Genomic DNA, 21,638 nt, shown 5'->3' on the forward strand with positions numbered 1-21,638 from the left:
GACAAGAGCAGCGGCCAAGGGCTGCTCTGTGTCTATAAAAAACAGGATGGACTCATCATTTAGCCAGGGACTGCTGGCCAAGCCCATGGCTCTCCTGGACTGGGGTGAACAGCTCTCCCCAGTCCATCGTTCATCCTGAGGTCACGTGCAGCTCAGTTGATTTTATTCCACATTTGCCTGCAACAGGGTGGTGGGTGATTGCCAGCATCTTGGGTCCTGGCAGTGTTTTTGTTGTTGATGATTCCTTCCATTATTCCTAACTGGGGTGGGTCAGAACTGGACACCTCTGCACTGCAGACCAGTGGCAGCAAGTGGCCTGAAGGTGTAAAGGAATCCAGGGCTTTGCCCTGCATCACTCCTGCCTGAAGACAGCACCATGTGCATTCTCCTCCTGCTAAGAAATACTAACTGGCAACAAAAAAAATGAGACTTTGCTGATAGCATATGTTCAAAACACAGGCTCATTTCTTAATATGCTTTGGCTCCAGCCTCTAGCTGAGAAGCCAGATTGCTAAAGCACCAGAAGTGTGGATAAATGTTCAGTCGGGGCACTGCATAATTTTTGGCTCAGTGTGACACGCAGAGAAAGCTGTGAATATCACCACAGACCAGAGAAAGCAACTGCTGCTCCCCTGGAACAAGCATTTCAGGTCACTCTTCTATCCACTGTTAATTCTTGGTCAGTCTGGTGTTGGGAAAGGTGTTGTCCAGATTTTGAAGCACAAATGAAGTATTTCCCACTTGATGGAGGCACAGAGGGTAGAGTACCAGAAAAGTATTCATCTCCAGAAGGTGGTGACACCTCCAGGTGTCTGCTTAAGCTGTCTAATTGTTTAAGTCTCTAAGTCAGTTTAACTGCCTGACTAAACTGCTCAACAGCTCCTCTGCACAGGGAAGAGACAAAGGTTACTCTGTAGGGCTCTTCCCTGCACATGAGGTCAATTCCTGCTCTATACTCACTTAAATAAATATCTCTGCAGAGATTATAAAGAGATCAAAGGCAGATCAGCCACCTAATTCAGTTGCTTATATGATTAAAGTTGTCTGGGGCAAATGTTCTTTTTCCTTTGCTACCAGTGACAAAGGTTTCTAGGGCATCTGGTGAGCACCTCCATGGTGCAAGGAACAGGTTTCTGCAGCAATAAAAAAGGGGCCCTTTTTTCCCAAGAGCACTAAACTTTGCCCAGAAAGCTTCCAAGCCTCTGCAAGGAAACCTAAAGCTGGAGCAAAAGGTTGGAGTTTATGGAAGTGGTTTGTGGTTGTGGTTAAAAGACTTTGCTCTTCCATCTGTGCACAAGGGTCTTTTTCTAGGAATTTTTGCTCATGTCACTAGGAATTCAGCCCAAAATAGACTCATTGGGACAGAGATGAAGTGAGAGCATGGCTCAGGAGTCAGAAATGCACAAAACTTGGCCTGAGACAGAGTTTTGTACTCTCTGAGAAGGGCATAATCTGATGTCAAGCTTTCCCCAAGAGTCATACTCCTAAATGGGAAGAGGCCCAAAATGATCACATGCTGAGTGCCTGTTTGGAGACAAGTGGCTCTTACTGCCAAACAAACTGGAGGGGAGGGCTGCTCTTGAAAAATTCACTGCTGCCCACGTGCTGATCCTCCTCTGGAGAACGGGCATTCCTCAATCACAGCCAGGCCAATTGCCCTCCTCAAAACCAGCGTTCCAGGAGTCATCATCCCTGGCCTTGTCTCCATCTGCACTGGGGTTGGGAGCTTAGCAGTGCTCTGCCACTCGGCTGTCCCTTCCCTTTCAACCAAGTGGGTGCCAGTGAATCTTTCTGGAGGTGTGGGAATTTCCTCAGGTGGCTCCTGGCAGGAGGTCAACAGAGAGAAAGAAACCTGCCTTGAGTAAGTCTGCTTTGACTTTGGCCTCTGGGTCTGGGGTAGCATAACAGTCAGGAACATGGGAAAAATGGTCTCTATCCTGTTATTTTACTGCATTTGATGGGTTTTAAAATATGTAGAATGTCCTCTCTCCAAATGAAGCATACCCGGAATTTCTTACTCGAGAAGTTAAACTGAATTCCTCTGAAGAAAATGTTGTAATGTTTCAGGCCATTCCATCATTTCATTAGTTTTTTTCCATCGCATCTTTAAGTTTTTCTTAATTTTATTAGGGTCCTTGCCTCAGTTGCTCAAGTGACACATTTCTAAAGAAATGCAGGTTTTGTCCTTTAGGTAGCAGGCAAGAGTAGGTTCTGTAAGCTGCAGTAATTCAGTTCAGCAAACACATCAACAGGCAGTGACTCCTCCAGAGCACACCTGAATTTCTCAGATTAGTCATATTTGGCTATGAAACTCTTCCGTGGTCCAGCAGAAGTCAGAGATCAGATCTTCTACTGGGATGTGAGAACCATCTGACCCAGTATCTCAGCAGTTACATAACATTTTAAAATTAGGAAAACAAGATAATTCATCCCTTCCTGCCTCCTTTGAAGGAAGGATTCATGGGTTTATGAGGATGTGACCTGAGTTTCTTCTAAACTGATTTGCCTATTTCTCCCAGTGAGAGTGGCCCAGTAGCCAGAGCAGCAGGGATCCCTCATTCCAGCATCACCTGAATATGAGACAGTCCTGAATGATGCCTTAATTTTGTCCAGCCTCTGTTTTCAGGCAGCCCATCAAAGAATCACCATCAAGACCTGAATCCCAAGACTGGCCTCTGCCAAACTGTAGGCTGGGGTGCAAACATTAGTAGCAGTTATTTAGGAAAGGCTTATTCCAAGACACAGTTTAGAAATGCCTGCAGTGTTTCCACCCTGGGAGACAGGGACCAGAGCACATTCCCAGCTCCTCGGGAGCCAACTGCCAAGCCCTTTGCAGCCTACCTGGGAGCTGGCTGGGTTGGGTTTGAAGCCTTTCTCAAATCATCTGCAGGTCCCACTTGCCACCCTTGTACAGCAAAACAACGCCTCTTCGCTGCTGCTAAAAATTGCTCCAATGCCAAGGCAGAAATCAAGTTCTGGCAACAATTCCCTCTTTGTATTTCCACCTGAAAAAAGGAAAAAGGATCAGAAGACAAAGCAGCAGAAGTTGCTGTCTGTGGGGCTTTCAGAGTTACAAAGTCCCTTGCCTGATGCTGCAAGGCCAACACCTTGCAAGGCCTGCTCTTTCAGGCACTGGCTTTTTGTTGGAAGTGGATGGAGCAGTAGCCAAGCCCTTCTGTTCAGTGTGGGCTCTTGATCCATGACTCTTTCACCATTCCCACCAGCTCAAGGTCCAACAAGGGCTCCTTTGACATCATTTGGACCTGAGCTGGAGCAGGGCTGGGCAAAGTCTTTCCCTTCCAGTGGGAGGAGGAAAGGTGTTTATGGTAATGCCTGGGTGCTCATGGGCATCTCCAGTCTGCTGGGAAGTCACTAAGCAGTCAAGTCAATTATTTTTAATGAACTGGGCCAAAGCTGATTGGGTTATTTTGTAACATATTAGTTTGGAAAGCAGTGAAATTATTTGGCATCTTTCCCTGGCCATCACAGGGACCCCTTTGTGCTTCCCTTTTCCCCACTTTTCTCTCGTGTGTATAGCTGGCTCCCACATGTCCACTTGCTGACGCTGATTGATTGCATTAATATCACTGTAAATATTACATAATCTCTGCTTACAATGCTAGAAGGAACTGATGAGTTTTACTCTGCCAAGAGTTTTCAGGCTGGAAAATAATAATGAAAAAATAATCTCAAAAAAATAAAATCTCTCTCACTGTTTCCCCCCATATTTTTTTTTTGCCATGTGAGTTTGCCATCGGCCCTGTTGCTGCAGACCAAGACAAGGCTGTATGGACTCTTTGTGGCCATTGCTTCAAGGGGACAGTGAAAAAGAAGTCACAGCTGTGCCTGGCCTCAGGAGAGGTGATGGGGACAGGGGATATTGGAAGATGACTTACGGGAAAATGGATTTCAGAAAACAGGGTTCAGCTGAGCTAAGGAGGATGAGGATGCACAGGGAGGTCTATACCTCATCCTGGTACTATGGGCCAGTGGAAATACGGATTTTTGGAGTGTGGTACCCTCTTCTCTCCACTAGTGAGCGATTTAAGCCAGTGTACTGGGTGTTTGAGCTCACCCCCTTTAGGATTTGAAGATTCTGAGACACGGGCTGGGGAGGCTGCACAGCTCCCTTGTCTTCCAAGGAGCCCTGTGGGATGGTCCTTCACAACCTGCTCAGGGAAGGTGGGAGGGGAGATGTGGCTCCTCCCTCTCCAGCACCAGTCCGGGGTTGTTTGACCTGGTACATGTAACACAGCCTCCATCCTGACCCTCATCCAGGCCAGCTCTGTTTCTTTTCTCTGTCTCCCTGCCGGAGACAACTCCGGATCAGGTTGCGTTCCGAAGCAGGCGCGCTCTTCTCAGACTCCGCACAAAATCCATTTATCATATCAGCCTTACATTAGCCAAAGTATCAGAGATAAAAATTATCTTGGAAATCTAAACACAGATTCTAATCTAAGGTACAGCAGCATCTGGTTCCCATTAGTTTTTATTACTCGCAAGGTTCGAGCGGCATCACTCCCGCGGTGAGATATTTGGGAAAGCAGAGGTCTGCGCTTCCCAGAACTCCGGGTCCCACTGGCTGTTGCTGCTCATCTCCCAGGGCTCATCTGCATGGGAATAGCTGATTACTCAGCGTGCAGCGCTGGGAAGCGTGTCCAGAGCGCAGGCAGGCTCCCCGGGCAGCGCTCTTGCCTGAGCTCAGGGTTATGCTGACTTCAGCAGCACCAGCACTGGGCTTGGACTCCTTTCAGAAGGCAGCTCAGGGATGTTTTTCAGAGGTATTTGCAATACCAGCCTGCCAGACTCCACTGGTCCAAACTGGCTGGGGAGATGCGGTGATGTGGATACGTGGACACAAAGCCATGATTTCAGGCTCCTTTTCTAGCAGAGCTTTTCCTGATCTGTGCTTTGGGGATGATGAGCTCCACACGTGTTGCTGCCAAAAGTGACTCAAACCTGCCACTACTTCTCACCTCACAAGGCCAAATCCTGCATGGTTGAGTGCGTGGGGCAGCTTTTGGCTTAGCCATGGGGAGGCCACTTGGTCCAGTATAATGCAGCCACCTTTGAACTGCAACTTCTCTTGGACCCCAGGGAATTGTTTCAGAGCAGCCACATCTCAGGGAGGCCCATGACCCAGCTGGGGGCCCTGAGGGCACTTGCAGACCTTGATCTTATCCCTGTCTATCAGTATCTGAAAAGAGGGTGCCAGGAGGATGGACCAGGCTCTGCTCCGTGGTGCTGAGCAATAGGACAAGAGGAATGGGCAGAACTGGAAGTTCCACCTGAACATGAGGAAGAACTTCTTTGTTGTGCAGTGACCGAGCACTGGAACAGATTGCCCAGAGAGGGTGTGGAGCCCCCCTCAGAGGAGATATTCCAGAGCAGTCTGCACACAATCCTGTGCTATGTGCTCTGGGATGACCCTGCTTGAGCAGGAAGGTGGGATCAGATGACCCATTAGGGTCCCTTCCAACCTGACCCATTCTGTGAATTCCCTGATCTGCCTCACCTTGGACTTTTGATGGTCCCCGCTTGAGCTCAGCCCAGCCTGAGCTGCATCACCAGCTTGCCTGCCCTTTGCCCTGTTCCTGTGCTGCTGCTTGGTTTTCCTGGCTTTTCCTTTAGGGAGCAGCCCTGCTCTTGTGCTTCTCCTGACGCCAGCACGCTTGCCGTGGTGTGCAGTGCCTTGGGCATGTGCTGTGAACTCAGCCTTGCCCCGCCGCGCAGAGACAAGTATGCAGCTCTGCAAACTACTGTTTGCCTCTGGAGACAAATTATGGCATGCTGCAATAGCTGAGGAATAGCACAAGAGGAGTATGCAATGAATCATGATGCATATGCACACGAGGGGAAAAGTTCAACCTTCTGTTTGCCATTATCTGACTCTTGAAAGCTGAACTGCTCAATTCTTGCATTTTCTTGTGGAGTTTATTTCTGTGGCATTTCCTAGGTCTTTCTATCTGTCTCAAGGCAGGAGAGAGTGTGTCCCTCTGCAGGACATTGCATTTTTGCTGGCTTGCAAATAAAAATCGAATCAAAACTAAAATGGGATACACACTACACATGTAGTGTGTAACTCTAGAACTCTGTATTTGTGGAGTTGAGCCCTTTTCCTCAGCTTGCCCAGCTGTGCTGTGCCTGAAGCCTCATGTGCTGCTGCACATTCTGGCTGGGGTGGAAGTGCCTAGAGGCACAGGAATAATGTCTTGGCTGCAGGAGGACATGTACCCTGACATGCCAGTGGTGGTAAAAAAAAAAATCACATGTTTTGATTAGAGTCAGAGACATCAGGTCATGTTTTCTCACTACATCAGTTGCAATGGGTTTTCTCTGATAGGGACAGAGAAAGTGAAGAGAGGAGATAGTTCCTTTCCACCAGCTAACTCAAAGATGACTTCACATCTCAAGGCACCTGTTTTTCCCTAATAATGATAGCAAGAGGTCCCCACTTGAGCTCAGCCCAGCCTGAGCTGCATGGCAGGATTGCCTGCCTTTTGCCCTGTTCCTGGGCTGCTGCTTGGTTTTCCTGGCTTTTCCTTTAGGGAGCAGCCCTGCTCTCCCTGACTAATCTCCTAAACCAGCTCCCTTGGAGTGTACGACTCTTGGCTTTTCAGGGCAGCCTGAAATCCCAAAGAATTACTATGGAAATATAGGAAAACTAGTCTTTAATTCATTTCATGATTGCTATGCATAAGTAGTCCCAAAGAACTGTGGTACCCAGGATGAGATACAAATCAGGGAATTGTTAGTCTCTGCTCAATACATCGGATTTTGTCAAACTTCCAAACGGCATAGTGGATATTTTTCCTTCCTCAGGCAAATGTTTAATGCAAAGAGCAGGCCAAGAGGTTTCCAATCATCTCTTAATTATCTATGAACACCCACATGGGAGAGGTTTTTTGGGGGGGAAAACAAAAGCATCTCCTTAATCTAGCGGAAAAATGAGATCCCAAAATAATGAGGAAACAGAAGCTAAATACATTTAGAGTGGTGACAAGACGTGGGTTTTCAAGAATGACACTAATTACACATTGAAACCCATTAACTTGGTGACTGGAAGAGTCTACATTCCTTCCTTCCTTCCCTTGGCTGCCAGAACTCCTCTGGAGGCTGAGCCATGTGGGAGGTCAGCGTCGGGAGTGCTGCCACTCCTGCTGTCCCTGAGCTGGGAGGAGGAAGTGTGGGAATGCCTTACAGTGGTTGTAAACTCACCCTGCTCCACAACCTGGAGCCTCAACCCCGATGCCTAAGGATGCCCATTTCTACTTGAGAAGTAATTTGGTCCAATTCCTTGGGCAACAACACGTGCCTTTGCTGGGATTAGGAGTGGGAGGAATAAAGTCACCTCCTTCCATCCCAGATCCCATTCCTGAGCTACCTTGCTCTGCTCCACACAGCTTGTGTGAGTTGGTTTTTGTCACAGCTCTGTGCATGTCCTGGAGAAGCACGTGTGGTTCACGTATCTAAAACTTCAGCTGGTGTTCCACAGCAATGAGAGTAATTAAATGAACAATTGCACTGGAACCTGACCCGCCAAATGGATCTGACCGAAATACACTCGTGATGTTTACACCAATCTGATTTTTCTAGATAGTCTCCTGGGGAAAAAAACCCAACAAAACAACACCCTCTCCCTCAGTGATATTAATTAGTCATAGAGATATTTGCTTTCTTATCGCGTGCTCAAGCTGGCAGTGCAGTTACCAAACTTAGAAAACTGTGCCATGTCTTATCTTTTTATTTAAAAAAAGCCAGCTGTGACTTTCTGAACTGGCTGCACACAGCAGGGAAAGGTCATTCTGGAGAATGGGCTCTGGGACCAAGCAGGGTTTGGATGTTATACAGACCACAAACAGTTTGGGATCAGAGATACTGGATAGGATTTTGCACTGATCTGATAAAGCAGAGCCTAGACTTCAAAGTTTTCCAAAACACAGGGATGAGGATTGCCTGTGTGGGTTAATCCTGCCTGTCCATGCACTGGAGGAAATACTGCAGCATTCCCCCTGTGCCCAGCCCCTCGGGAGCTGGAGGAGAATTTAGGTCAAAGTACAGAGAACTGTACTACAGCATTAGCACTTATTATCCAGTTTGATTCTATTAAGGGAAACCTGCAGTGAGGAATGAGAATGGAGCTGGCCCTTTCCACAAGTGCTTTAACAGCTGGTGGCCCAAGAGCTGTTTTGATGAAATAAATCACCCCGGTGGAAAAATCTCAAAAGCCGCAGACTGTGGAAAGTTCACCAGATCTTTACTGGCAATATTTAGGGATGCTCTAAACAATGAGACAGTTGTTTGCCTATTACTTTCAGTACCGTGCCTGGAAAAACATGATATCCCTGAAGCTTGCCTGCCCTGAAAGCTTTGGGATGCGTGGCACTGCTAAACCTGACTGCAGGATTCCTGGAGGGGCTCCTGTGCTTGTAAAGACTTTTAGTGTATCCAGTAATTAGCAGGATTGCCTTGAGCTCAGTTGGAGACAGCAGGACAGGCAGGGTTGGAGGGTTTCTTCCCTGGAGCCTGACTTTTTCCTGCAGGTATCCTCCACAATCCTGCACCTGCTGTGAATTCCTGAGGGGGTGGGGGGAAAGGCTTGTTGCAATGCACAGCCTCTGCCATAAAACCTGTGAAAAGTAAATACAGAGGCAGGGCTGAATGAGCCCTCAGATCCCAGTGGAGAGGCTGTAAGGCGCCAGCTCCCTTTGTGCCTGTGGCAGGATCCCCCCTAGGAGCTGTGTGGCCTCTGGATGGCATCACAGGGAGGCAAACTCAGAGTTTCCATCTGCTAGAACTATTCTGGGTTATAACTTGAAGGAGATGTGCTGGAAAAAGCATCTTCTGGGGCAGAGAGAGGCTTTGCCTGCTCAGGCTGGGGAGAGGAGCTGGGCAGAGACTCCACACATACACAGGGCAGGTTATCTTGTCAAAAAGAGGTCTAATGTTCACTTACTGCTCTTGGGAAGGTCTTCAGTCCTTCAGTCCTCTGACTGGGTGACCTGTCAGAGGCTGGGACTAAGGACAGGCAAAAAAAAGTAATCTGATCTAAGCTGCTGAGTTTAGAAATCCCCCTGCAGCAGCAAAAGGAGGTTAAGGTGTACAAGAAAGGAGACCTTTCCTATGTGGTGGTTGCTGGTGGCTGTTTCTGGCTAGGCTTGACCTTTTCTCAAATGCCTGAGTGCTGCACAGGAGCTGAGAGCTGGCCTGAAGTGGTGAGGAAGTAGAATAGAAGTGATCTGCCAAATTCTGCCTAATGAGGGCTTTCTCTTTAGCTGGGCGTTTGTGGAAGTGGAAATGGAAGTTTAAGTACAAGGTGCACGGGTTGGTGGTTGGACTCCTCCAGGCAGGGTCTCACAGAGCTTTTTGGGTCACCCTGGATGAAGAGCCCTCTGCGGCACCTTCCTGCTGCTGCTCCTATCAGTGCTTTTCACAAAGCTCTGATGAGTGAGAGCCACCAGTCTCCCTGCTCATTCTCCTGAAAGGAAAACCTAATGACCTCCCAAGACGGTATCACTGGCACCTTTTCATAATCAGCAGAGCACCGAATTTTGCATACATTTTCTTTCTCTACCCTGTTGTTTCTCCTGTTTACACTGCTGTCCCATTTACACCTTTTAATGACACAAAGGATCAATCCCCCATGTTTATACAACAGCTTTTGGCTATGGTCCCTTTGTTGTGGGTAAAGCAGAGAGCCTTTACTGAGCTTCATTCCGCCTTATGGAGCAGAAGCATGAAAATAAGTTATTACAGTCAGAAAGTCCCGTTTACGGGGGAAAAAATAGATCAAGCCCAGCATGTAACTGTGGCTGTGGGAGAAAAGATGTAATTGTTGTCTGTGCTAAACACAAATCTAAACAGGATCACAAGTAATTAGCTATTTAATAGGTGACTAAAGTAAATACTGCGATTAAAAAGCCTATTAAAAATAATATTAAAAAAAGAAACCTCGCAAGAAATGCAGCTTTGTCCTGGACTGCCAGTCAACAAAATCAACAAACCATAATGAAAAAAAAAGGTCCGTGCATGCCCAAATCAGTAAAACACATAGTAATTACTTGGCACATTTTATCTTCAAAGTCCTCTGCATGAGCTAAGTAATTAATCCTCCCAACACCTCGGTGCGGTATGTGCAGCAGGCACCGGTAAAAGCAAGCTTGTCTTGCAGCCAGGTACAAATACCTTGTTGTGGGGCTCATTCTTGATAGAGGAAATGCCACTCTAAAGTCAGTAACAGGGAGTGGAGGTGGTTATCTCTTCAATGGCACTCATTGTAAGCCACTGCCGCTTTTGTTTGAGGGGGTGGTCTGAAGCACAAGGAGTTTAGAGGCTGCGGGACGCTGCCCTTGGATTTCCCATCACATTCCAGGATGAGCAGAGTGGCTTTGGAGAAGCCCTGGGAGCCCACGCAGCTCTTGCCTTCATACCTGTGTCTAAACCCCGAGTGCATCCCGGGGTCAGGGTGATCTGCCAGGCCTGAGAGCACTTCCCGACACAAGCTTTGGGTCTGCTGGGTTGAAATTAATGGCTTTCAGTTTAATTAGTTGTTTCGGGGCAGAGGGAAAGGGCAGCTCCTCCTTCCCTACTGTGATGCTCCAACAGCAGCTGGGGAGGGCAGGTAAGACATAGATGATAAAATTTGTGTGCCTGTGGTGCTTTGAGCCCATTTTTGGGCTCTCTGCTGAACAGAAGACAGTTTTCTGCTCTGATCGTTCTGCCTGTTGCTCTGTGTGATGACTTTTTGCCATAAAGCCAAAAGGGGGGGAAAAGATAAACACAAGTAGTAGATCAGAGTGGAGTAACACGTGGGGAAAGGAGAGGTGAAAATGCAGTGGTGGAGCATGGAAAACTCACACTAACATCAAGCTGTGTCACAAACACATCCTCGCCTGAGCTCTGGGAGTGCCAGCAGAAATAAAATACCTTCCAGAGAGAAATCAAAGATGCTACCATCAGCTCCATCCATCTCCTGTAAAGTGCAGCAAAAGGCTGTGTGGAGCTTGGCAGGTGCCACGTGGAGCAACCTTTCCCACTTGGGAATGACTAATCCCACCCTGGCTGCCATTTAGAGACCATTTGCAGCAGTGGCTAATTGGGCTGAGAAAAAGAAACTTTCCCACAAAGAAGGTTGAGCTACAAATGGAAAAATACCTGCACAGAGATTACTTCTGGTGTGGGAAGGAAGGTGCTTCTGCCAAAAGAAAGGCTGTATTGAAAAAAGGAGTGCTTTCCCTTTGATCAGAGGGGCACCTGGGCAGCAAGGAGGAAAATGGAGGTTTATGGATATGCAGCTGGCAGAGAAGAGTGTTTTCACCAAAACTGAGATTTTTGTAGTTGTAGTTGCAGGTGTGCTGGTGTGTGCGTGGAAGGGGAATGTTGCTGTACATCAGGTACAAATCAGGATGTGAACAACACCAAAATGTGGCTCCTGCTCCCTTCAAGGAAGGTCCCTTCCCCCCCCTTTTTTTTTTTTTCCTTCTTTCTTTTTTTTTCCCTTTTGTTTTTTGTTTTTTTTCCTTTTCTCCAGGCTCCTCTGCTTCTCGGCTCTCAGAGGAGCCCCATACCTGTCTTTATTCTCCAGCCTGCTGTTGATCAGAGAAAAAGATGTTCTCTAGGATGAACCCCCAAGAATAGGTACTCATGAGCATTATTAGCCTGGTCACCTCTCAGTGGATTTTCCGTTTTTTTAGGAATTAAAACGAAAACAAAGGAGGCAGAGTTCAGAAACCTGAATGGGTTTAGTAACATGTGAGGCATTTCCCAAACCCTCACGTCGTGCAGGCATAAGTCATGCAGTGTTTTCCATGTGCACACAAGTCCTACCCTAAATCCAGAGTAAACTGCCAAGTTATTTCCCCGTAGGACACGCTCTGTGACGTTCATCAGCTGGGTCATCAGCAGAGCCCAGCCCTGCAAAACAGCATCTAAACACATGCTGGGGCTTAAACAAGGAACTCAAGCACGTGCTTTAGGATTACGTGCTATCCTGGTGTATAAATAATTCCCACAACTCTGATTAGAAGCATGGGATGAGGCCAGTCTCTGTGCTGAGATATATGGACTTGTCTATTTGGAGGTTTCCAGGGAATGCCACCTTCCCAACTCTCTCCTTTGTGCCATTAGGATGTCAGGCTTGGCTGGAAGAGCTGTGTAGGTGACTCCTCTTTGAAGCTTGATCTGAAAGCACCGTGTGGAAAAACTCCTGTTAACAAAGCCCAAACTGTTACTCCAGCAAATATTTAACTGACATCAAATCCCCGCTTATTTCTGCTCTTCCCAAATAATTCCGAGTTTAGAGGGCATTTCATTGTGTTATTTCTTCAGCGTCTCTTTCTCAAGAGAAAATCTGCTTTGCCACACCAGTTGCTTCTGAAAGGACACAGAGGATAAAGAATGTGAAGAACAGGGGAGATTGGGATCTGTCCTTTCCAGAAGGTGATGGATTCCATGGCTCACCCAGGAGCTGCTGGATGCCCACTGGCAGCCCAGACCCCTTTTCTCCAGGGCATGCAAAACGGATCACGGACATCAGCAAACAACCTTGTGCTTCTCAGTGTTTTTCAGAGCAAATGTCCCAAGCACATGACTTCCCTTTCTGCCTTCCAGGGAGTGGGAAGCAGCATTCCCAGACTACACACATGACTTTGCCCTGTTTATCCCACAGTGTCTCTCGGATCAGACCCTCTGCCATCCATCATCCATTCAGAGACACAGATTTCACTAATGGCCACAGTGTAAATATTTGCAGTAAACAGTTTTAGCAGCTGACTTTTAGTAGCCACTGTGCATATGGAACTGCATAAACAGGAAGGACGATTATAGGGATGGAAAAATTGGCACAGGAAGGAAGGAAAAGTAAGAAACTAAAATGCTGAAGTCCTACAGTATTAATTAATGTAATAATTTATTAGAAATTACCCTTCTCTTCTGAAGACCCCCAGTACAGGCATAAACACCTAGAAGTGTTTGGCCCTACAGAATTTTAAATAGCTCTGAAATTCATCTGATGTTACCTTTTGGACCCAAATGATTAGCCAGGATGTGGCGTCTCAGGGCTTGTTTTCACTAGAAGTAGATATTAATGATGGTTTTAAGTATTTCTTTAACACAATCCTGTTTATTTCAAAGCCTGGGCAAAATCCTTGTTCCCTGAACTCATTAGGAATTAAATAGCAGGAGGCAGTTTCCTTGGGCACTGGTCCAAGCCCCCTTTTCCAGCCAGCACTCAACCCAAAAAGCTCACTTCATCAGTCTCATTTCAAGGTCATGCTTCATGTGCTTCTTCAGTTACCCTTGACTTTTTCAGCTGCCTTCTCTCCTCGCTACTGTGATATTTCTCATGATGTTTTTACTACCTATTTCTCCCCTTTTTCCCTGTTTCCTTTCCTTTCCCACCCTCCCCCCCCCCCCAAAAGACCCAAGAAACTGCACGAAATCCTTTGCTCCTTTAAAAGAAATTCAAATCCTTAGCCCTTAGCACTTGCTAACTCATGCTATGTGCTTTAGGCAGTGGATCGTCCTGTTTTGAACACTGATTCTCCCCTCAGCCCCCCTAACACCTATTTCTTCCATTTTTTCTCATCAAAATATATCTATTTGGCATCTCCCTCCCACCTGACAGTGACTTTGTGTCTTCAGCTGTTGTTGCTTGCCAGATGCCTGTGATTTCATTTCATTTCATTTCATTTCATTTCATTTCATTTCATTTCATATTTCATTTCATCTTCCCTTCCCTTCCCTTCCCTTCCCTTCCCTTCCCTTCCCTTCCCTTCCCTTCCCTTCCCTTCCCTTCCCTTCCCTTCCCTTCCCTTCCCTTCCCTTCCCTTCCCTTCCCTTCCCTTCCCTTCCCTTCCCTTCCCTTCCCTTCCCTTCCCTTCCCTTCCCTTCCCTTCCCTTCCCTTCCCTTCCCTTCCCTTCCCTTCCCTTCCCTTCCCTTCCCTTCCCTTCCCTTCCCTTCCCTTCCTCTTTCTCTTTCTCTTCTTTTCTCTTCTTTCCCCTTCTTTCCCCTTCTTTCCTCTTCTTTTCCTTTTCATTTCCTCTTCTTTTCATTTTCATTTCTATTTTTTTCTTGTCTCCACAAGGATCTTCCCGAGGGAAAGACAGAATTTGTTCTGGTGTTTTAGCCAGCCTTTGCCCCTGAAGGGGGTTTTGTTTTTACTTTCCCCTCGAGCTGGTAAATCCCTGTCACCACGTAACACACAAAACAGTGACAAATTCCTGTGCACACTTTGCCTGTGGGTTCACAGGCACACACTTTGGACTTGAGCAGGAAGAAATATTGGCTCCCATTCTCCCCCTCTGCCAGAATAACTCTTCCTTTCCGTGTGTTTGTTTAACTAATCTGTGCTCAGGCCACCTGCTCTTCGAAAGGCAGCAGCAGCAGCATAAGAAAATAACAAAATGCTTCAATATTTCAGTGGGAATCAAGGTTCCATGGCTTTTTTTGGGCATGGCAGCAGGGTATTTACAAGGCTAATTTCAGCTACTCAAAGCATTTCAGCAAGTTTTTAAAGGGGCAGCCTACGAACCTGAACTGAGCCAGGCTTAAACTCGGGTTTATCTATCCCAGGTGCCAGGAGTGCTCAGATCCACACTCGGTATTCCCTGGCTTGCATCTGTTGTATCCTGCAGAAGGCAGAAGGAGGGAGGTTATTTGACTTGGAGCTGGGCAGATGTCTGACAAAATAATGTGACCAAATTAAGACAGATGAAAAGTGGGGACACAGAGGGGGAGAAAAGTGAATTTCTTTTCCTCTTGTGGAAAATCCAAGCAGTCCAATACCTGCTGCAGTCCAGATGGCATTCATTTCCCTCGTTTACCTAACTGAGGAGACTGGGATTTTTATTTTATTTTATTTCATTTATTTTCTTTTTAGGATTTTCTTGAAGCTTTTTTTTTTCATCTCTATTTCGATTTTCTTTAGAAGCACATGTCTTCCTGCTACATGGAAAAGAATCAGTAAGCCATCACCTCCACTTCCTAAAACACTTCTACCACTGATTTTTCCTTTCTCTATGAAATGCATTTTTGAAAACCTGCTGTTGCCTCATTAAAAAAAAAAATACAAAGCATAGATTAAAAAAAATGTAGTAAAAGGACTAAAAATTCTTCTAATAACTCTGTGGGAAAGATGTAGCCTGTGGTGACTGGCTGAGGGAAAATCCTGCTAAATCCTTTCAGGTATTCCTTGGAGGAACATCAGGGGTGGATCATGGCAGCAGAGGGAAATGAGCTTGTCCTTCAGTCCTTAGATTTGGGCTCCTAATCCTGGGAAAGGATGGACACCTTCTGCTCCATTGGGTTCATATTCCATGGGACACCAAGTGCACGCAACCACAAACCGTAATCATCAATTAATGATCAGATCATTAAATAATTTCAGTCCAAGGCCTGCTGCCAAGGGAAACACCACGGACATTGTGTTATCATAAACAAACTGTGAACAGACTGTGAAAAGAGAGACTTTTCCTGACAGAGAGGAAAGATGGAAATATTTGAAGAGAGCAGGAGGAGCGATGTAATTATGAAGAATTTGAAGCTACAACATAAATACAGAATATACCCCCTGAGTCAGCACTGGTCCAAAATATATGTAATTTTAAACTCATGAAATGCACCCATTAGACCACATGTGCTAAGGGTGTGCTTAAAATCAGGCCTATCTGTGAGTCCCTCGCTGGGCTGGAGGTCAGGTGAGGCACGGGTGTAGATGGTACTGTACCCTTGGTATGTCACATGGAGTGAAAAGGAAAAGAAATAAAGGAAAAGAGGTGAGAAGGTGTGTATCAAGGAAGACAATTCCTGCTTTGATAACTAATATACAAGGATGAGGCTAGAAATATCACATCAGAAAAGGGAAGAGGGACATCCCTGGAACAACTGGATCAGGTAACCTTGAAGGAACCAACAAAGATGGGGTTGCTGTCTTGGTGAAAGAAAACCAGATGTTCTCAAAAGACATGATTGGACTTGAGACAGTTCCTTTTGTTTTCATAGCAGGCTTCCCTTCACTTCTTCCTTCCCTAAAAAAAAAAAAGAAGCAGGAGAACGTCTGGCTTTGTGTAAGAGCCTCCTGGAATCCCGTCACTGCTGCTCTGTTGCTGCAAAAAGCATCCCCCACCTCAAGTGGCAACTTCAAGGTCTCTGGAGGATAACCAGAATGTACCACATTGTCTGGTTGGAAACCCCCATGCCATTTAATAAATGCTATGGTTTCTTATAATCTTATCAATAGTTTTGTTCACAAAGACCGATTGCCAACAGAAAGATACTTTTGTGGGTCTGATCCAAAGTTCAGGTGAAGTCAATGAAAATATTCCTCAGGCACTCTCCATGTGGAACCATATTTTGACCTGTCTTTCTAAAGCTTGCAGGAAAAGAAAACGGCTCCATTTGTCTAGTTGCTCTTTAACAAATGGTTTTAGTGTTTTTAAAATTCTGCCTTTGGGATGTTCATGCATCACTGAGCACCGGTGAAATAGAATTTGACATTGGTATTCACAGCAATGCTAAGAAAACTGCCTCTTTTTTATAGGAAGGAAAAAACCTAACCCTAAAAGGAACATTAAACACATAAATAACACGAAACATGCCTGTTTCCACAATAATTTCAATGATTCATTTATTTGTTTTTAGTCCAGGACTTTTAAGATAAAGATTCATCATATGAATTATTTTTTTAGGTAATGCACACTATAAACATTTTATTTTCCCCCTCCCTCAAGATCTGATCCCTTTCCTTTTTACTTCTTGCAGAAAGCAAGATTTTTCCAAACTTTTCGTGAATAAGTGATGACGACGGGAAGTTCTCTGATCTCTTGCCATTTACAAGTGAGTCCACGTGGAGCTTTTGGATGGAAAGTTGCAGCAGAAGGTTCCAAGAGCTGCAGGGCTCTCTAGCTCCAAGCTGGGCTGAGTGTATGGAGATGTATCCCAGGCAGCAAAATCCAGCTTTTCCAGAGCAAGCTCATTTTAAAGACGTGTGGATGTGGCACTTGGGGACATGGGTTAGTGGTGGACTTGGCAGTGCTGGGCTAACGGTTGGACTCGATGATCTCAGAGGTCTTTTCCAAACTAAATGATGCTCTGATTCTATTTTTTCACTCTCATCCTCTCCCTCTAATGAGCCGTGGCAGCCTTTTCTTGCCTGCACATTCCTTAGTACCTATGTAGCCAGAACCCTCTGGGATACGTAGGGAAGGATTTGGCTGCTGTAGGGCTGTCACAGGATCAGGGTGGCTCATTCTGGTCTGACCCTGGGGACCATGCTCCGATTTTCCCTCTTCCCACATCCAGAGGTGTTTGGAGGTAGTGCGAAATTTGAGTTTCAGCAGCCTAGTCTTTAGTCCCTGGATTAGCTCCTCTTGCTCCTCCCTTACAGAGAAGTTGTGTCATCTGGACAGGGGCTTAGGGGCAAGGAATGAGTCTGTCCATGACTTCTGGTGATTTAACAGGGTGGTTTATTCCATTAATACTTTATGTTTTGAGGCATGGCCCTTGGGAGTCAATGGGAACCTTTCCAGTTGTTTCCATTAACTAAATATAAAACGGAGTTGCAGCTTCAGAGGCATTTAACTATGGAAATGCTCCAGTAATCACAAACCCCAGGACTCAAGACCCTACAGATCATGGCCCTGGGTGGTGGGTGACTATGACTTGTAGAACAGTCTCCTCTCTCAGGATTAAGGCCAAGCCTTGGAAGGACCAACTCAATCTCTGTTTAGAGAATACTGATTCAAGAACAAACCCCTTCACCCTTGCTAAAGTTCCCTCACCACACACACCAAAAAATGAAACATGACATTTCTTTCAAGATTAAAGCATGGCTTTCAAATATATATATGTATAAAATAGGAGATATATTAGGCTTGTGCTTGTTATGGTCTTCTCCAAATTCCACATGCTTCCTGCAAGGGGACATTGTTTTTGGTATTGTTCTCCAAGTTTCCAGCTCTGTGGTTGTCACAACTCTCCCTCACTGCTTCTCCTGTTTTTTTTTTCATATTGTAAGCTTTTCAGGATTGCAGCTCCTTTATCCATAAGGGAAATGGGTTTTTTAACAGTCCTTACACCACTGAGGAGGTACAAAAAATGTCAGCTGGGTTCAGGTCTCAGATCTGCTGTAATAAAAATGATAGAGGGGCAAAAGTAATTAATGAATATTGAATATCAAATGTGGACTCAGTTCTAGAACATTATGAGCATTTTTGTTTTGGAGCAAATACTCTGCTTGGGCTAAAATGGGAAAGGCTTGCAGGATTTTTTTTTTCCAGAGAGAGGGTTGCTGCTATGTGGAAATACTGTCTCTTATGCCACATAGTAAAGTACATTTTTTTCCTCTTTTGCAAAAAAGTGGTGAGAAGCCAGATTTCTTATTTATCCAACTTGTCATTCCACAGGGAAAGGACTGGAGATTTAGTAATATCTTAAAACAAAGGATTGCCAATACAAATGCAATTGTTTCTTGCAGAGGCACATTAAGGAGACAACATTTGGAAGTGCTTCCAAAAATGCAAAACAAAGCTGGATGTGAAATAATTTTGAGAGGAATTTGTGGTATGTAGCAAGGGATGAGTGTGTGCCTGCTGAAAGGACAGATCATTTAAGTTCAATGAGACTTATTTCTCTGCAAGTCAGATATTCCATGTAACATAACTCAAGAAGCCCCATGAGAGCAGCTGTAGGTGGGGAATGGACTCTTGGGTGATGTGTTTATTCACAGGCTCAACGGGAATCAAAGCTTTTCCAAATGGAGAGCTGTTTGCGTGCTTAAGACATCATCTGAAGTTGCCCAGCTGGGCTGGTGGGACACTCTATGTACAGCCAAGAAAACATGGATTGAATACTGGGACGTTAACCCGTAAACAAAACAGGGATCCAGGAGTCCTGTGCATAGGACCTGGCAACTTCAGCTCTTTGATGATAGCAGGAGAGGCACAACTCAGATCCCAGTTCAGCTACAAAATGTAACCACACCTCCACGTTCCCAACCCTACAAAATTCTGGCTAAATTGCATTAATTTTAGTGTAAACAGGACATGTTTCATATTTATGCAGGACTCTGGCTGGGGTTGCTGTCCTGAACCCGAGCCACAGCAGATGAACATCTCTGCTTTAGCCTTGTTTTTGTTTTGCTGGTTCTGCTTACAGCAAACAACCGCGTCTGAGAAGCCTGGGGTCCGTGGGATCAACTGTTTAATCAGCTGTAGCAAGAATGTGATTGTCTTTGTTGTTAACCACTCAGCTATGAAAAGCGTGAATAGTATATGTACATTTGGAAGCACCACACCAGTGGTTTTGTCCCTGCTTTGCTCCCTCCTACTGGTCAAATGCTCTCAATAAGTTAAATATTTTGGAAGTCAAGCGTTTCGCTGTTTTTTCTCCAGAGTCTGTGTTTTCAGTTCAAACAGATAATTGCATCTGTAAAGGAGAGATGTTTTCCTCACTTGGCTCTGTTAACATCATAAAGCACCTGCTAGGGCTGAGCTGCTTTTACCTCTGAAATGTTTGTTTTTCACCACTTTTTCTGCAATATAAATGTACCACTGTAACTAAAAAAGTTTTGCCTTAAAAATTTTTTTTACCCCCCTCCCCCCCTTTGGTACCAAAAAAATATACTCACTTTTGCTAGGTTTTGTTGGATTTTTTTTTTTTTTAATCTTTTCCTTAGACCATAAACATTTTTCAGGCAGGCAAGAGAAAGGAAAAAAACCCAGCCAAATCTAATGTAACTGTTGAAGTGCCAGGAATGCAAATCTCCTGTTGCTGCTGTTCTGGTGTACACGGGATGGAGGATGAGGAGGTGGTTCCTCCTCCCAGGGCAGCAGTTTTGCATCCCTGCAAAGAGAAGATTGCACTCCCTCTCTCTGCCCACACAGCAGCCCGGGAGGGCTCTTTCTGCATTTTACGGGTGCCCAGCACACAGCCCACTGCCCACACTGAGCAGGTGGGCTGAGAGAGGTCACTGGTATCCACCCAGCACCACGTTATCCTGGGTGTGGGTATCCATAAACCACGGAGGAGCAAACTCTGGTGCTGGCTACTCTTGGGCACTGCAGTTTGGCTTAAGTGAGCTGCAGAGCAGCTCATGTGAGCAGTTGCTTCACTCTGTTGAGTGGCTGGGTGTTGCAAGACCACTCAAGGTTTCAGTTGTTTTCCTGGACGCTGGAATGTGTCTCTGGTCTGAGTGTTGACTCATTTCTCCCAGGAATGAGTGGCTGCTGGCTCTGGAAGTCCCAAGCAGCTCCTGTGCACCCAGGGGAGCAGGGTGCAGGGGCAGCCCGTGGGTACACACCCTCTCTGGCATCTAGAAATCGGATGTTGCAATGCTCACATGCAGATTGCCAGGTTTTTAATGGAAAATTAATGGATGGCTGACCTCAAAATGCTGGGAGCTACCTAAAGGGTTACATCACTCTACCACCCACAAGCGTTTCTTGTGAACTTTTCCCGACTTTCCTTCCCGAAGCTCTCGGCTGTCATCTCCTCTGGATTTGGACAGGCAGCAGCATTTGGGTTTGGTTTTAAACTCCTAGGAAAGGCATTTCTGAGGTGCTGCTGAGTGTGGAGACAGGAGAGGTTTCTGATGACGCCAAGTGTGGCCCAGATTCTGTTCCTGAATCGAGCCCTGACTCTGTTAGTATTGGTATCAAGGAGCTGATATCAAGGAGTTGTTGTGTGGGAGAGAGTCTATCCCCTTTTCCCTCACCTCTGTGTCATCTGAATCTTCCTTGAAAGTAGTCAGAGGGGAGCAAACCAGAGGATTCTTTAAAACTGTCCCCAGTGTCATCATCGCCGTGCCACGCTTTTCAAATGTCAGCCAAAGAACTGAAGTGTCCCTGTTCCCTGAGAAACTGAAGTGTCTCACCCCCAGCAGCCCATTTTCTAACTCTCATCTTCAATTTCAGGGGAAAAAAAAGATTAAAAAAAGCCCAGAACAGATAAACATCTTGCCACATTGCATAACTCCTGCCCTCAGCGCATTTTCCATGCTCCCGGGCCAGACAGGTTTTCCATTTTGACTTTATAGTTATGTCTCACTCTTTGAAGCGACAGCTCTATCACAGAAATCTCTCCCTCTTGTTTTCTAAATCTGCAGCTGTTTATGTTTTTTTAGCTTCCAAATTGCTCTTGGTCCCTGGCCACGCCGGGGTGTCCCGAAGACACCAGCAGGAGAACAAGTGCTGGCTGTGAGGAGGTGGTGGGTGGTCTGCAGGGGAGCTGTGCCTTAGCCCTCCACCTATGCTCGGGCAAAAAATGTCCTGCAAGACCCAAAAATGTGTTTTCCTTTCGTGTGCAACCCCCAGGTAAAACTGGAGCTCCCACATTGGAGGCTTTGCCAAGAGTGGGCAGGCTGCTCCTTGCCTGCCTGTGCTGCTGTGCCCGTCACAAACACTCGGTTGTTTCCAACAGCCCAGGATTGACAGGCAAAACTCAGATGTTCTGGCGCTTTTTTCCCTTCATTTTAGCATACAGCAAACCTGAAAGGATCCATTTGCCTGCCTTTTCCATGTGGTGGAGGGTGGCACAGAGGCAGCGAGGACAGAACCGTGTCCATTCTGCCTTGAAGCCGCCGCTGCTGTGCTGGAGTTTGCCTCTCCCTGCCCGCAAAATGTAACCCGAGCCTCCTCCATGA

The 21,638-nt window shown here is 46.1% G+C and overlaps 1 long non-coding RNA gene across 2 annotated transcripts in view; it reads left to right on the forward strand.

Moving 5' to 3' along the window:
• The first annotated feature begins 1,688 nt into the window (after positions 1-1,688).
• Positions 1,689-21,638, forward strand: part of LOC138114092 (uncharacterized) — a 100,766-nt gene continuing 80,816 nt past the window's right edge. Inside the window, exons 1-2 of one of the 2 annotated variants that reach the window (XR_011152486.1) lie at positions 1,689-1,861; positions 16,760-16,834. This is a non-coding gene — a long non-coding RNA (uncharacterized lncRNA). The remainder of the gene's footprint in view (positions 1,862-16,759; positions 16,835-21,638) is intronic. The other variant, XR_011152485.1, reaches the window with a different exon arrangement.

This window comes from Aphelocoma coerulescens, chromosome 8, assembly GCF_041296385.1.
Source record: "Aphelocoma coerulescens isolate FSJ_1873_10779 chromosome 8, UR_Acoe_1.0, whole genome shotgun sequence".
Lineage (NCBI taxonomy): Eukaryota > Metazoa > Chordata > Aves > Passeriformes > Corvidae > Aphelocoma > Aphelocoma coerulescens.